Below are 15,172 nucleotides of genomic sequence, written 5' to 3'. Positions count from 1 at the left end.
GCAAATAGTATTTATTTATTTATTTATTTATCAAATATATTTATCAAATGTATATATTTATAAAGTATCATCAGGCTGGCTCTATGACCAATAGCAATACCACTAATTCTAGGCAGAGAAAAGTGAACAAACTTTGTAGTTCTAAAGATGTTCCATATACAGCACTAAGTTATTCAGAGCAGCTGTTATTCCATTATAAACAAGAACAAAGGATGTCTATGATGCCCAGCATTGCTGTATGACCCAAGGAGTTTCTCCTGCAGATAGTCACACTGAACTACAGCCACATAAATAAATCCATTTTGAGAATAAGATTTTAGAAATAATTTAATACAGTATTATGGATTGAAATGTTATAGTTTGTTCATGAGATGGCCTTGTACCTTTTTCTGCTACGTGTGTTAAGACCATGCAGGATTCCTTCCACTTTATAGATGCACTGTGTAGAGATACAACTTTAAAAATTGCCACCTACAAAATATTTCAAACCATATAAGCAAATTCCAAAACCACTCTTTTTAAAAGCAGGTGTTCGAAAAATGTTTTTGTTGATGAAATGAAGATTACTAAACAGCATCTGTGGGATGGGAAAAGAAAGTTTCCATGCCAAGTCTACAATTTAGCAATTGATGCACCCAGGGCAAATAATTCTGGTCAGTAATTTGTATAGGCTGTTCTAACAAAGGTAATTAAGATACACAAACAGAAAATTAAATCTGATGCTCATTTTATATGGAATCCATGTAGCATTAGTAACAAGCATGCTACATGTAATTTCTTTTCCTTCTGCCCCACGTACTGTGATGCTACCTGTCCCCTGAGATCCTTCCTTTTTCCCATCACTCAGCCCCAGCATAAATAGAGATGCTGTGCAAAGACTGGTTTACTGCCCTTTTGTATGGATGATTACAATGGCTGGTTGGCCAGAAGTCCTAGAATGGAGGGGAGGGAAGATTACTTTCACAGAGCGTCTTACCTGGGCAATGCAATATCCCTACTGAAACAAATAAGAAGTTCTGTAACAGTTCCCTGATTTAATCAATCGTTTTGGCTTGTGAATCGCCAAAACTCAAAACACTAGAAGTTCAGGAATCAAATCTTTTTCTCTAGCCAAATGACTTCACACATTATAGTGAGGTTTGGAACAGGAAGGAGGGCAGCTTCATTGGAAAAGGCAAGGAAAAAAGAGATAGGCAAAGAGTTCTTGATATCTAGCTCTCAGGCCTTGAATAGCTAGCTCATCTTTTATGCGCTTAATTGCATTATAGAGAAATATTTACTTCAGTATGTCTGCATTACAGAAATCAGAATCATAGTATTATTTCCTCTAAAAAGTCTAATCTACTTGCCTGATTGTTAGGACATTTTTCACAAGGCACTTCAGCAACAGAGGTCTACCAGCTCAAGTACTGTAACGGGAGAAGATGCTGATTCTACTGGCTGCACTTGTATCTCTGCCACTCTCACACATGAAGAGTTATAAATATGAAGGGCAAAAAGACACAGCAAGACAAGCTACATAACACTGCTTTCTGGAAAGTGATTGGTATGCTAAGAATTGTGACATTTCCTATCACATCACACAACCACAGAGCCAGGACGCCAGTTAAAAGGTAGTTTATCAGTTCAGCTGTATACTTGCTAAGTGCACTGAGGACTGCAAGGCTTTCTGGGTTGATGTTTTAATTGTATATGTTGCATTTTTGCTGCTAACTTTACTTTACTGGTTCTAGTTCTCCCAGGGTTTGAGGGCACTGGGCCTGAATTTCTCATCAGGGTGCATTCAATCTGTTTTCTTAAAGGTCTTGTTTTAAGCCTAACTAAGAAAAACTGGGAACTTCCTCTCCCCTTAAATCCCCGCGCCACTCCTTGGAGATAAAGTTGCTGTGTTTAAATAGTCCTTAAGAAACCACAAGAAGCTAGCAGGCCACTCCAATTTACCCCAACCCCAATTACAGCTAGACATCTGGCCACTCAAAACTGAGTCTTTTTAATCCACTACACATGGATAATTTGAGGCTTCCAATTTTCATACCTGCCTAGATGGTATGCCTTTCCCTATTCTGCACTAACTCTAGGCATGGAATTGCTCTTTTTTTTTTAATAGTAATTTTATTAAAAATTAGAATTGCAAAGATAAAAACTAATACAAACTAAAAAAAAAAAGAATAGAAAGTGCAGAAAAGAAAAAATAGAAAAATAGAAAAGAAAGAAAAAATAAGAATATAGTAAAGAAAAAGAAAAGAATTGCTCTTACAGATACCTGAATTTATCCTTAAATGGTTTCACTGTTCCTCAGTGATTTAATAATATTTCAGTGATATACTTCAAAAAATGAAGAAGATGGCTTCTCTTTAGTCCTCACAAGCTAGGGACTCTACTCCAGATACTGACAAAGAAGAAAAGCTGGATAGGCATTCTACTGAGATCCTGATTTCAGATGAAGTAGTGATAGCTCCCTTCTCAAATTCCAAAGGGTTATATTAACTCCTGTTATCTCCCAGTAATTTCAGATAAAATGGAGTTAATGATTAAATTTTAGGCTATTTCTCAGCAGATCAAGAGAAAATCTATAAATTTGGAAGCAGGCATATGAGAGATCCAAGGGGATATTAAAATCAAGAAAGCTCGTGCTCTTAGATTTGATAAAGAATTGGAAGCATTGAAGAGAATTATTGTTTATTTCCCCTGAAATCAGAATTAAGACTTCAGGAGTAAGTTTTAGGACAGGCTCCTTTACAATCTGAATTACTTAAGTACAGGGCAACTCACCAGCAGTAACTTTAAAATAATTAACCTACCTTCTGATGTTGAACAGCAGAAGTCCTTGCTAAACTACATGGAAAAATGCCTTAAAGAAATCTCATTGCCAGCTGATTTTCAGCTTGAGATCATAGACACTTAAGAGTTAAAGGCAATCTTTCATGGAGATCTGCTCCTATTATTGCTAAATTTCTTAAGTGAAGAAATAAAGATGTCTTTACTTAAAATAGAGATAATCTTTTACAACTTTCCAAACAGGCCACTTAACTGAAATGCTATGGGCGTAAAATGATGATTGATTGGTTGATTGGTTCATTTAGACATCACATTTATATAGCCGCCCAACTCACTAAGCGACTCTGGGCAGTGTACAACAATTAAAATAAAATAACAAGTGAATAAAAACAGGTATTATAAAAAGATAAAAAGTTATTATTAGAATAAAAACATTATCACAAATTTTTAAAAGATTTTTAAAAAATTAAAATATACAAACCCCACAGAGAGAGTAGAATATCAATTACAGTGGAGCCATCTAAGAATGTCATTTATCCTGATCTTCCAAATGCTTCAACTTTAGAAAAATTTCAATTTGGCACATATGCTTGCAAGATCGAAGAAAATTAATTTTTCCCCCTGTATCCAGCAATCTTTTGTCTCTTATCTCATAAGCAACGGTTCTGTTTCTTTATTGTCTTCTTATCCTTTCTTCTTCCTAAATGGCCCAAAGCTTTGGAGCCTTTTTTATTTTTAATATTAGTACAGCTGGAGTAAGAACATCTTTGTTTTAGTTTTTATATTATGTCTATTTTTTTAAAATTTAGATCTACATTCACCAACTCCATTCTTTAACATACTGCTCATTTAGTATGCTCATTACAGTGCTAGAAATTTCTAATGCTGGGAAACTGACCTTGAGGACTATTTTGTCTACAAACGAGCATGGTACTTAAAGTAGTCAGCTGGCATCTAAATGGACTTAGATCAAAAAAAGAAGGAACACATCTGTAACAACTTCAAAAAATTATAACCTGATATTATTATGCTGCAAGAAGCACACATTCTATCAAATTAACAGCTTTTTTCAAGGTCTAGGGCTTGGATTGGACAAACCTATATTACTGAATATTCAAGTAAAGCAGGTGGGGTAGCTATCATGTTTTATAGCAGCCTTAACATTGATATGGAATATACGGTAAATATTGTGATAGTGGACACTTTATTTTTTGATGATTAAGATAACTACTCCCATGATTGCTCTTATTAATTTTTATGGTCCTTTTAAGAACATTCCTGAAATATTTCATAAGTTGTTTTGCAAAAGTATATTCTGCAAATGGTCAATATGTAGTATTTGCTGGCAATTTCAACCAAATTCAAGATTCTAAGTTAGACAGAAGTGCTCCAAAATAACAACTACTTTTTTTCAAAACTGGAAGGTATGCAAGTATATACATTGGACTTCAAGTTAACCAATATTTGGAGTTTTTAAAATCCAAAATACAGAAAATATATATGTTTTCATATATACATCCAAGCTGTTTTAGATTAGATTATTTTTTTATTTTATTGGTTTGGTGGACTCTTCTATAGGTCCTACTGCAATTTCAGATCATGTTTTTTTGACTCTAACTTTGAAAATTAGTAATTATAAATGAGATAATTCCAGGTGGTACTTGAATGTACTTGAATAGTTCTCTCCTTAGGCACTCTTTTTGTGCAATATAACCCTAACCCTATTCTATTAACTGGCAGCATGTTACCCCTATGCTATGGGCCCTGCCCTGACTTTCAACAGAAATTTAAAACTGTTTTGATCTAGACAGCCCTATATGGCTTGGCACCTAACTACTTCAAAGGCTCTCTCCTCCAACTAGACTTGTCCCAGCCGTGCAGTCCTCTCATGAAACGCAGCTAATATGGTCCTGTTTTAGTGACAGCACTCATTCTTTGGAACTGCATTCCAGTTGAAATTTGCCTGCTACCTCCCTGATGTCATTCAGGAAATCACTTAAACCCAAGCTCATTCACTGAGCATTTATAGACAGTGGTGACACTCTCCCACTTGCATTATTTATTGAATGATAGCATTGATCAACACTGGTTATGTTACAGGTTGATTTATTTTTATTATCTTATTACTCTTATTAATGTACCATGGATGTATAAGTAAATAAATAAATAAATATAGATTTGCTTCTTTACTTATAACTGTAAGCACATTTTTTCCAGAAATCTTTCATACTTTCTATTATATGCACGGGGAAACAAACAAAAGTAGACAAAAGAGAGCTATTGTGTCTCTTTGGAGCATTACAATTGCTGGTATTTTTTATATCTGGCTCAATACTTTTTAAATATTTGTGCACTTCACTTCCGTTGCCTCATACACTGATTTAGTTGACTATTTTTAAAGCTCATTTTAAATATGGAAATTTTTATTTTATTTATTTATCAAATTTGTTACTACACATCTCATTAAAGCAACTCTGGGCAGTTAAAATCAATTAAAATTACAGTATACAAGACAGTGTACATTTGTTAGATAAGTATTCAACCTTTATGTTTTCAATTTAGCAGCCATTCTTCTGTGCTCAACTGTGCTTCTTTGCATGCTGGGTTTGCACTCCTACTTTCTAACTCCTTCTCCCAAAGAGGTCTTGCCTACCAACTTTAAAATGTAGAAAGAAATGCTGACAAATTGCTTTTCTGGCCACCCAAACCAATTCTCATTTATTCAAACCATTTATTTACATAACATGTTTTCCCTCTCTTCTTTATACAGGATATTAAAGTGGGCTGTAGTAATTCATAATGTCTTTCCTCTGTGAGGTCCAGGGGAGAGGAACGCAATCGGAGGTCAAAGTCACATCCACCCATGAAAACCTTAAGGGAAGCTGCCAATTACCAAATTGTAATTTCTAATGCAATTCAAAGGAAATAATCATATTAATCATATTGAAACTTAATTAAGTTTAAATCAAACTAATTTTTTGTCTTGGTTCTATGCACAAGTTTTGAGGGAGTACCACAGTCAAAGGCAAAATGAGACCCTTGGCCTATAGCTAAATTAATTTCTATAATTAGAAATAAACTCTGCACATTTCATAGTGCTCCAAACATTCAGTGCTTATTTTTAGACCTTCCTATCATAATATTAGCTTTCTTAGCGCTGAAAGAAGTTCTTACTACTAATAAAACCTAATAAGGTTCATGAGATCAGCTGAGACACATTTGGATATACTCAAGTTGTCCCTAGAGATCAATACTTTGGATATTCCTCACTTAAATATAAAGAAAATCATGGAGAGGGATATTGTTTAGAGATACTACAAAGCACAACAAGCAATAAATGTATGTATAATTTTAGAATGGGAAACTGAAGAGATTCCTTTTCATTAAATGCCCAAATATGTATTTTTAGCTTGCAGAATTCCACTTTAAAATAATATGATTTCAAAGATGAGGCATTACTGTTCAAACAATATTTTTCTTTTTATTCTTATCAGGAAGGATGAGAAAAGAATGAATTTCTGATAGTCTGAAAAGTTGGAATTCCAGTGCTTTGGTAACTTGGGTAGTTTAATATCCAATGTATGCCAATTAGATTATCAGAGTGCTGTTTTCTTATGTGCTCTCCCAAATGTGTTGTTTTTGCTCTTCACTATTCAAAATCTCTAACGTTCACAACTTTCTCCTATTATCATAGAAGGAAAAAGTACCTATTGTTACAGAAAACAGTCAGAATGCCTCTTATGTTCATTAGGAAGTCTATACTTAGCCTTTGTATTTCATTTTACTGCCAACTCACATGCTTGCTGCTGCAAGAATCTTCCCGGGAGAAGATTTAAACATGTTTAAAAAGTACTCCCAGGAAGATTTTTGCAGCAGCAAGCATGTGAATCACCCACCTACAGATGTCTCTGAAAATGCAATGTTCAGATGTATAATCTGAAAGTTTAGAAAGGCAATAAAATCATAAGATTCACTAAATAGCCAAGAATCCCAAGATTCTCCTGGCAGACCTGCTATGTTACCCACAACAAGGTGTTAAGCGAGTATGGGAGGATAAGCAATTTGAGCTACCTGTATCTTTAAGCATTCAAGCTCCCAGCAAATCTATTAAGAGAACAGTTTTTAGAATGATGTTGCACTAGCTTTGATAATCTACAATAGCATTAAGGCTATTGGTATTCCACCTGAACAAAAAAGCTGTTCAGTTATTGAAGGTCTCCATTTTTGCCTGCTGTAAAAAAATTCAATATTTTGTCTTGCGTTATCATATATAACTGCTCAGTTTTCTTTAATGGACATAGATCACAAGCCATTATAAGTTACAAACTTTAATGGTTTGATATGCATTCCTTTCATGTCAAGTTTCATTCCAGAAAGAGTGCAACAGATGTTTGAGGCTCTTGCAGCAGATTTCTATGCATCGATACTCGGAAGTAAACAGTTCTGAACTTAATAGGGTTTATTTCCAGATTAGCATGCAAGAAATTGCATCCTTTATCACTTCAGAGTTAAAACCAGACAAGAAATGGTCCAGAATTTACCAATTCAAAAATAATTGTGATGTGAATCTGAGAGGTAATGATATAATAAAACTTAGGCATTTTAACTGGAATTACTAACTATGCCAGATTTGGCAAGGCCATTGAAGTTTCTTCAATAATACTAAAAACTACCTTTTTCAGAAAGCAGATCTATCTTTCATGAAAACCTTTGCAAAATGATAGGTGTAGTGGACTCTTTTAAAATCTCACATTCACTGACTGTTAGACGTCCAATAGTAAATCGGTAATAATAAAGTTGTGACTTCAATTTTTTTTTTAATCCAGTTAAACTGCCATTCTAATATTTCTTTTCTTTTCAGGTGTCTATCTCACAAACGTGACTCTGGGTAGCTAACAACATGAAAAAACAATATTTACAAAGAGTAAAAACCTACAGTGCTCACTGAGGGTAAACCTAAAAGAACAATCAACAAAAACCTCTCAACAGACCATCTATAAAGATCTATAATCATTTAAACTGGAACTTCCAGTATTTCCAAACATTTTGGGAATTAGTGATCCTATCAGTAATCTGAATCCAATTTCACAAAATTTGAAATAGCTCCACTTCAGCACTGTGATATGATTGGGTTCCAAAGACAGCCACATGCATATCTTAGATCACACCCTTTAGATGGGCCTTGGAAGGCCAGAAATAAATAATGATCTCAGAGAAACAGTGACATAAAGCAGGATGGATATCCCAAGAATGAAGCAATGTTTTCAGTGGTATTTAGCAATTGAGAAAATAGGTAGACAATATAATGTCTTGATTTAAATTGAATGTTGAACTAACTTTGGAAGAAAGGATAAATTTGGGGGAAGGATAAATTTGTCCCTTTGAGAAATGAAGACTGGAAGATCTCTTTGTAAGGTACTCACTTTGCTTATTTGATGAACTGATATCAAGGCAACCTTTCATGAAAGGAGGTGAATTGGGGCAGTAGAAATGCCCTCAAGAGGTTCTGACATTAACAGAGAGAAAACAAAGGAGAGGCTCCAGTTTGGAGGATGCTGTAAGAGAAAAATGTGCTAGACATTTCATGAAATGCTTCATTAACTGATTTGAAAGAAGAGAACTGCTCAGTGAAGCAAAAAAGGAGATGATGTAAGATAAAGAGACAGCCACGCTTTGCTGTTCCAAATGCAACAGAAGGACCAAAGTCTATTGACTTGACAGACAGTGGAACATGTGACCAGAAGAAGTGGTAAATTCTCCTTCAATGGAGTCTTCAAATAGAGTCTGGATGGTCATCTATCAAAGATTGTCTGTACTGAGCAAGACAGACAAGATGACCTCTAAGTTCTATTCCAGCTCTATGATTCTATGATGTTGCATGGGAATACCTCAAAGAATTTCCATCTAGCTGCATAAGAAATCCTTTTGGAAGGCTTCCAAGAAGCCAACAAAACCAGACCTATCTTGTTCTGAAGGAGTTGTGGAACTGACTCCTCCAAGTTGTAAGGCAAAGGAAATCAAAGTCCAGAGAGAAGATTTGCCTCTGAAAAATGAAGAGAAAATCAGGTCAGCTTGGAAGGCAGATGTACTTCTGATGGACAACACAGAGCAACAAAGCCACCAAGGTGTGATGAGAATGCAGTTGATCTTTGCTAAGAATCTGAGTACTAAGGACTGGGTGAAAACACATAAAACAGCAGATCTATTCCAACAAAACAAAAATGTCACCAGGAGATTGAAGATGTCACCAGGACACTGAGGATCCATTCTTTGCAATTGATTCCATTGCAAAAGATTAGACAAAGCCTGTATGGTGATGCAAACATAAAACTTGGGTTGATTCAATGGGTTCTGATGAGAGCTACAAATTCACTGAGTTGGATTATGAGAGTGCTAAGAGAACCAAGGATCCACTCTAGAAGAGCTGAATGGCATGGAATCAAATCAAGGAGAGATGCTCTTCAGAAACAGAAAAAAACATGAGGAAACCCACCATAATCTCAGGGATCTTGAGACAAACAAAAGAATGATCTTAGTTTTGATTATTTTAATGGATAAAGGGCTGGATCAAAACAATAGAGAACAGGGATGAATTCCTGTGCTTAAAGAGGCGGCAGTGAAAACTGAACAGTACAGTTTGGAAAGTCCATCAACAGTGAAACTGAAGTAGCAGACTAGGACAAGGTCGTTGTAAGGAGAAATTTGAGTTGGAGCTGGAATCAAGGAGATGATGATAGAGCATTTATCATCCTTTTCACTTTTGCCCTTACTGGGATTGAGAGGAGCAGGCCTCATGGAAGGTTTTCAACTTTTAACGAATTATTTCCTCAGTGCCAATAATAGTGGAAAAAATCCTGAGGATTCTCCGCAGGTGGTAGAGAATTTGATTGGTTACTTGAAGAAATGAGAAAGCTAACAGACAATTCTTGGGACATGGTAGGAGGGATGAAGGGGACCAAAGGAGCTTCAGAATCTTTAACCTTTAAAGCCCCAAAAGAATAGCTGACAAACCATAACTATTGCAAAAAGTCTGTTTATTTTACACAGGCAAAAAAGACACTGCTAATGACCATCCAAAGGGCATGTTTTCTCTTTCAGTGCTGGCCCTTCTGCTATGGAATCCTAAAGGCTAAAGGTTGGATGTCTGAAACAGGATGAGATTGATTCCTGTGTCCCAATGAACCATTCTACGGAGTTTAGAGACGAGTTCAGAGATTAAAGAAAAATAAAAAAAAATTAAGAAGTCACAACTTATAATAAAGTAGAAGGTTGATCAGCTCAAGGATAAATCCATTAAAGTTGTGGCAGTCAGTACAAATGGAAGGGGTTCAATGGGAGCCATGTTTTGCTAGGTGGGGTAGGGCTCCAGCCAAGCTTTAGAAATGGGGCTCTTGCTAGTGCATACCTGGATACATGAATCACAAAGACCATGATGAAGAATTTGGCTGTATTGTCATAAGGTCAAATTGTCTTCATTGTCTTTGGAATGAACTAGATAGGATTGTTATGAACTGAGTGCAGGTAGTCCCCAGATGAAGTATGAGTTCCATTCCCAAGTTCTGTCCTTAAGGTGAATTTGTGTGTAAGCCGGAACAGTAATATTGTATAATACTGTATAAGTAGTATTGTGTAATGAACTCGAACCATTGTGTATTTAACTCCAATTTTGCTACAGAATGCTCTGGGGACTATCTGTACTGTAAACTGAAGAAAGTTTAACTGATACATGGCTAATAATTCTCCAGGCTGGATGACTATCAAAGGTAAGAGTAACTTTTAAAGAATGTTTGCTTTTAAAGAAGTAGCATCTATGCAAGAAGCTTAGAAGAAGAAATAGAAAAAGCAGTAGCAGCAGCAGGTTGCAAAATTTAAAGTCAGTATTTACAAAAGGGGGAAATCATGGCAGTACAGTATATTGTATATATATGTGTGTGTATGTATGGCTGTCAGCAGACTAATCTGTGACATTTTAGAAAACAGAAAAAGTACACTTCCTAGGTCCAGCAAGATGACAGGGAATGGACCTGGAGAGTGCCTACGCTATCCGATCTGGTGGGATGGGCAGATACCCTTTGGGAGAGGTGATCCCACAACTAACCCACCCCTGTGTCATGTAGGGCTTTAAAGGTGATAACCAGCACTTTGAATTGCATCTGGAAGAAAACTGGGAGTCAGTGCAGCTTGTACAACTGCCCATAGGCCATATATGATAGGAACTAAAATCTAACACATCTGCCAGGCACAAAGATGGGGAACGCTATCCCATTCTCTAAAATGTATTTATGTTTTATTCCAGATATTTATACCTATCCTCAGTCTAAATTATTTTCCCAAGACAGCTTATAAAAATATGAAAACCACAAGTATAACTTCAAAAAATAAAATACATAATAAAATTAAACAGAAGAGTAAAAAGCAGAATAAAATTCACTATTTAAAATGCCTAGTATAACTGCTTTTGTAGACATGTACATCAGAGACTAAGTTGCTATAGGTAATCCTTGGTTAATGAGTGCCCTGTTTAGTGACCATTCAAATGTATCACAGCGCTGGAAAAGTAGTTTTACAACTGGTCCTCAAATGGACGATGGTTGCAGCGTTCCCACAGTCACAATTATCACAATTTGGGCACTTTGCAATTGGCATACATTTACAACAGTCACAGCATCCCGCAATCACCATTTGCGCACTTCACAGCCAGCTTCCAACAAGTGAAGTCAATGGAGAAGCTGGCAGTAAAATTGCAAATCACGGCCACATTTTATTGCGCTTAACAACTGCGGGTAATTTGCTTAACAACCACAGTGGAACTAATGTCACAAGTCCAGCACGGTCACATGATATTTCACTTAACGACTATGTCACTTAGCAATTGAGCTGCCAGTCCCAGTTGAGGTTAAGTGAGGACTGCCTATACTCTTAAATGTTGAGTCACTTTCTGTTAGCAAAGGCTGGGCTGTCTGGGATTTGAATGTCCGCTACAGATAATCTTCTGTACCACATTAATCTGTTGCTAGTTTACAGATGCATGCATTTTCAATATAAGGGTACACATGAACAGAACTAAGTAGTGTACAGGGTTTCTTTCCCCTAAAATGAGATTTCAGTCCTTACATCACATTGCACTGGTGTGCATGTGGGTGTAAGTTATAATAAATACATGTCCTGGACCAAGATTGAGTTGTTTATCAAACTTTTTAAAGTAAACTTGCGTAGTTCTAGTTATAATTATTTTTTTAAAAAAAATTTAAATGATTGAAATGGTAAGAAAAGTTCCTAGCTACAAAAAAAGCTGGGTTTAACGCTTTATTATGCACACCTATTTTAGGCCATCATTTGCATAATAGAGAACTTGGCAACAGAATTCTATATTCCTCTTATATGTGAACACAAAATATTCAGGAGCATTATATGATCTAACTTTAATTGAACCCCATCTCTATGTTTTGATATTATGTAAAGCTGCATAATAATCTTAATTATATATGTTGAGAATATTTTTAGATTAAAAATAATATTTCCATTTGATTTACACTTCAGAATCTAACAGCCTTGTTTAAAAAAGAGGTTTTAAGAGATAGAGTTTTCTATTCAATTTTCATTTAAATGTTTGGCATACTGTACATATATAGATACATATCCTTCATGCTATTCTCTGTCAGGGTAAGCAACATTATGCAAAGCACAGAAAGGGAGGGAGATAGTAAACTGAAGTGGATTAAAGGGATGAAATAAGAAAAGGAAATACTGTTAAATCTAGATTACCCCAAAACTATTCACTATATTGCACCATTACTATCTATTCTTATAAACATCCTTGTCTCTACCATGTCTTGCAGTTCTTTGAAGTTCTCATTTTCTCTTTTTGAGGATCTTATGAATTCCATCCAGGTGTGACCTTCTCAGTCAGACAGACAGACAGAACTTTATTTCGGTCATTGACCAATAAAAATGCATTCAATAAAACAAGCAAAGCAAAATTATCCCCTAAGATCAATAACTGTTGGAAACCATTTGTGGGCGAAGCTTACATATAATGTAGCAGAATTTTGCTACTTTTAGAGAAATAAATTTATCTTGGTTGTTTAACAGATAATGCAAATTAAAATTATCGGAGTGCCCCAGAAATTTAAATAAAAGGGGGGGTAATCAGCTAGTGGGAAATGTCCCTGTAGAACTGACAATACAGAAGAACATGAGCTGTGGTTTCTATGGCACCTATATCACAGGGGCAGTATCAAGTATCATATGGGGTTTTCCTATATTTCCCTTCCAAAAGAGCTGTGGGGAGAGCATTAAATCAAGCTAAATGTAAGGCTCTCCTGAATTTGGGCACTGTGATATGATGAATATGGGGCTGGTTTAGGTGCTAAAATTTGGTTATTTGCAATTATATTTTGAGAAAAAGCAGCAATATCTGTTTGGCCTTCTGTATCTAAGATCCTTTGCCTTAATATTGAACTAGCTTGATCTCACTCTAATGTTAAGGTGGCATCACTGGAAAAACCATAGAAGCTCAGTTTCTTTTGGATAATTATTTCCGAAGATTTGAAGTTGTCTGCCAATATTAGATGGGTCAATCCACTAGGGTTGTGGTGTAGTTTTAACCAATAGGTAAAGATATTTATCCGCAAGTTTATTGACTCCTGCTTCCTGTCGAAATGCTGCATTTGGAATACAGTGGGTAACCTAGAAGATGCTTCTTAGAAATTTTGTTTGAATTCTTTCTAAGATTATCATGCTGTTATATGGTCCTAACTGAGACCTGTAGAGCAGTTGTGCTCAATTTTTAGCTGCAAACAAAAAACTTCTCAGTCTTCACCGTCTTCTTGACCCATTCACTCTTTCTTCATATACTTGTTTTGTAATTCAATCCACATTCCATTTTTCTACTTAACCAAATCACATCAACATACTTTTTTTGTACTAGTCATTCATTTTTGTATGACTTCAGCAACCATTTATTCTTTATCCTCTTATTTTACCACACATATTTCTTAAGTCCCACATTTCCTATTTGAGTTACTTTTATATTTCTCCTAAAATACCCAATGCTCACTTCCATAAAACAAAGCAGAAAGAGCACATTTGTGCTTTTTCCAAAAGTAGTCACACCACACAACCAATCACATACTAATCTTTTCTACTAACATCTTAAGTTTCTTCATTCATTTTATCATCTTTAATAAAATTCTACCAAAATTCATTGAATTGTCTACTTGTCCTAGTGTTTTGCTATTTATGTATAGGTTGTAATTGTTTCTTTCATTTTCCCTGTTAAATACAAGGGCAGCAGTTAGTTGTGACTGTTCCAGCTGCTGCTGCTGTGAGGAATGGTGATGGTGCTCTCTAGCCAGCATGTAACTAAAAGGAAGGGGGGAAAAGCAGAGAAGGCAAAGAATCCATGTTTGGTTGGTGGGGAGGGACAAACAACAGACAAGAAGAAGAATCTTCTTTTTTTCCCCTTGTTCCTTGTTCCTTTAACAGCAGCAGTGGCTGCTAATTGCAGCCCTCCTGTGCAAGCATCAGTTCCACTTGCCTCATTCTTGCAGTAAGAGTAACATTGAGAGGGCAGGGATTTTTGGATGAACATACTTTTCTCTCATCTCAAGGATGAGAGAAAAGAACGCTGTTGGGGCAGTGTGGATGGACCCTCAGCCTTGTGAAGAGAACTTGGTTTAACATTGAGAAAAGGAAGGCAGGATATAACAACACTCTTCAAATATCAAGAACATCAAAAATGATATTGCTAAGTAAAAGTCCAACCTGTTTTATTCCAGAGTACAGGACAGAAGACAATTGATTTATATTACAGGATTGCTGATTCCAACCAAATGTTAGAAAAAAACTTTGTAACAGTGGAGCCAATTACCCAGGGAGGTATACTCCCCTTCACTGGATATGTTCAACTGGACTCTAGGCAGCCAGATATCTGCAATACTTTAATCTGGATTCCTGTACTGATCAGGGGGTTAGACTCCATTTTCTAAATGGCCCCTACCAACCCCATCGTTGCAGTCTTCAGGTCAAGCATGGCTCTAAATTTCTATTCTTCCGGAAACTTAACCCCACACTCAGCTAAACTTTAACAACCCCATGCTGCTAGATATATTATTTTAGACAAAAAATAAGTCAGTTATATACAGAAGATTGGCCTGATGCAAAATAGGAAAATCAAGTTTTGTATACATGTCAGCTCCAGCGTGAAAATTGTAAGTTTTTCCTCCCATCCTTTTTAGCTAATGGACTCTTACCTATCCTTTTCCTGAGAGTGGAATTCACCTGCTCAGTGTTTATTCAGCTGCTTTCTCTGGTCTGAAAGTACTGGCTTCCACCTCACCAACATCAACTATTACAGGGGTTCTATGAGTAACATTGCCTAACATTTCCTTCG

General features: G+C 36.0%; 1 protein-coding gene across 8 annotated transcripts in view; it reads right to left on the bottom strand.

Moving 5' to 3' along the window:
- AGPAT3 (1-acylglycerol-3-phosphate O-acyltransferase 3) overlaps positions 1–15,172 on the bottom strand; it is an 80,097-nt gene that overhangs the window by 25,258 nt on the left and 39,667 nt on the right. For 2 of the 8 annotated variants that reach the window (XM_025165496.2, XM_088144720.1), the window contains exon 1: positions 2,264–2,450. The exons of the other annotated variants lie outside the window; for them this stretch is intronic. The gene's annotated coding sequence lies outside the window, so the exon portion shown is untranslated. Of the gene's footprint in view, positions 1–2,263; positions 2,451–15,172 lie in introns of those variants that run through there. 8 annotated transcript variants of the gene reach the window in all.

This window comes from Python bivittatus, unplaced genomic scaffold, assembly GCF_059951505.1.
Source record: "Python bivittatus isolate LINGU-HERP-01145 unplaced genomic scaffold, Pbiv_v1 ctg000350_np1212, whole genome shotgun sequence".
NCBI lineage: Eukaryota > Metazoa > Chordata > Lepidosauria > Squamata > Pythonidae > Python > Python bivittatus.
The sequence above is the reverse complement of the archived record's forward strand: the minus strand, read 5'-3'. Positions and strand labels throughout refer to the sequence as shown.